A 2654-nucleotide genomic window follows, 5' to 3' on the forward strand; every position below is an offset into this window, starting at 1 on the left:
GCACAGCTTTGCTGATCATGGCGAAACGCAAAACCCTTTCACCACGTTAAATCTTTCAGAGTATATATATTCTGAAGCTTATTTGTTATCGCAATGTTTACATCCTATTTACTTTTCATATAAAGCCATTTTAATCTGTGGAAACTTCAAAAGTTACTCGCGTGCTCAAAAGCCTTTGCTAGCATTTAGTCAGTTCAATATCCAACAACAAAACTATGGAAACTTTTCTTTTAACAGTCATAATGACACTTATAACAAGGTTTTTACAATTTCTTAAGTTTTTAAAACTTTCAATTTGTAAGTTTCTAGTATTGTGAATATGTAGTGGAAATATTAGTAGAAATGGAATTTCATATTTCAAATTATCAGGAATGAATATGTTATCCAATGACTTTAGGTCGCAAATCAAATCAGGGTTGTAGAAATATTAACGAAGAGCAATTTTTTTTAACAGGGATAGTTTGATAGTGATACTTGATTTTTTTTTTTTCTAATAAGGAAATTAGATAATACCATAAAAGTGATATTCTCCGAGGGTAAAATCGAGAGAATTCTTTTTTGAATTTGGATAGAAATCTATAAGAATAATACTTATTTGGGAGAAGCATATAATAGTTTTCTGATCAAACGTTGGAGAATCTATCCTATGTCATGCAAAGTCGCTCTTCGAGATAAACTCTTTTTGGGGTGGTACGTTGTCAATTTTAACTTACTGTTTATCTCTCAAATGCCCAATCATGAGAAATAAAAAGGATTATCCATCTGTCGGAGATTTTTTTTTCTTGTTTAAAGGATTAAAGGCCGCTCAGGAATGACAGAGGCAAGGGGTAGGGAGGGACATAGCCCTAGCTAGCAAGACAATGCCCAAGAGACTGTCCATGTATACATAGGATCAGCGCCCAAGCCTCCTCTCCTCCCGAAATAGGACCAGGGAGGGTCAGACATTGGCTACTGAGGACTCAGCAGGTAGACCTATAGGCTTCCCCAAGCACCCCATCCTTAGCTAAAAGAAATAGTGAGGTTCCAGACGCTACAAGAAACTATGGAGCTTGAGTGTGACTGGAACTCTAGTTTTGCAGAATGCCAAGAAGGGATAGTTTCAATAGGCCACCACAAACAATGTATTAGATTGATTTACGTTTAACCCCTAACTATAGATTTGTCGAATATTTACTGCTTAATATATAAATGGACTTCAAAACCCTCAGGAATCCTTTCTAATAATATTTCACGTTTTCTCATTTCGATTTGCATAAGATGACGTCTGCCTCAGAGCATCGATAGAGCACTTGAGGTTTTCAACCACTGAAAGGTCCTTCTGTGTGCTTGTGTAGGAAATCTTTCTCCGTAGTGATTTTATTCATGTCATTCATGAATGGATCAAGTAGGCACACTGATAGTCGTTGCCCACATCCCCCTTCGTTATCGAAATCTCCTTAGCAATTAGACAATGGAAGTTTCAAATCGCGAATGACATTTTTTTTTTTTTTTTTTTTTTTTTTTTTTTTACTGAAAACTATTTTGATCCATTTCCTTAACGATAAAAACGAGATTTTAGTGAACATGCAGCAAGGATATATAGCAATATATATAAAAAAACCGCGTTTGAAATGCTTTTGGAATAAAAAACATCGGTTAATGCTTGTAGATATTGACAGGTCATTTTCATAAGTATTAATGAGATATATATTCAACGCATTATTATTATTATTATTATTATTATTATTATTATTATTATTATTATTACTACTTGCTAAGCTACAGCCCTAGTTAGAAAAGCATGATGCTTTAAGCCCAAGGGCTCCATCAAGGAAAATAGCAAAGTGAAGAAAGGAAATAAGGAAAAACTACAAGAGAAGTTTAAGAACAATAATAACATTAGAATAATATTTTTCTTATATAAACTGAAAAACCTTGAAAATAAAAAGTTGATATAAACTTCAAGTTGTTATTTAGAAACATTTTACATGATTTACATTACAGCTTCAAACATGTATTGCATGGCCTCTCAAGGCAAAAATAACAAAAGTATTCGAAAAATATTGCATTTAAATCTATAATGTATTTATTATATTAAAGAATATATAAGATGTGAAATATAAATTTTCCCATTTCCGAATTTTAAAGAAGTTGAAAAGTAAGAAAATAAGTGAAGGGAATTAGAATAAATTTCCGATATAAAAAAAAGTAAAAAAATTAGGCTCAGAAGAGGTCATACCAAAATAACCTTCTGTATAAAATCTAGCAGAATATTTTAAGCAGTCTGATTATATACCAATGATATAATCATTGTAAACACTTTCAGACGAGACATTGCCTTTCACAACTTGATAGCACAACGTCATATTCTAAATGAAACAATGTCACTCAGTACTATGGCATTCAGTTATGAACGTAAAATAATCTCATTTATCATTTATAGGAAAAGAAAACTTCCTATGAAAATTAAATGAATTGAAACTATACGAGAGATTACTCGAGTGAGATATGTTGATGAGGTTATGATGAGAGGTAGTTGGAGATGGTTTTGGCATGCTCTTCGCACTCCCCAAGGCACTAGAAGAGTTGGAAGACCCAGACCTACATGGCTGAGGACTTGAAGCACAAAGTAGGAGATGATCAATAGAGAAGCATTGAATTAAAAGCTCAAGATA

The sequence above is a fragment of the Palaemon carinicauda genome, chromosome 12 (assembly GCF_036898095.1).
Source record: "Palaemon carinicauda isolate YSFRI2023 chromosome 12, ASM3689809v2, whole genome shotgun sequence".
Lineage (NCBI taxonomy): Eukaryota > Metazoa > Arthropoda > Malacostraca > Decapoda > Palaemonidae > Palaemon > Palaemon carinicauda.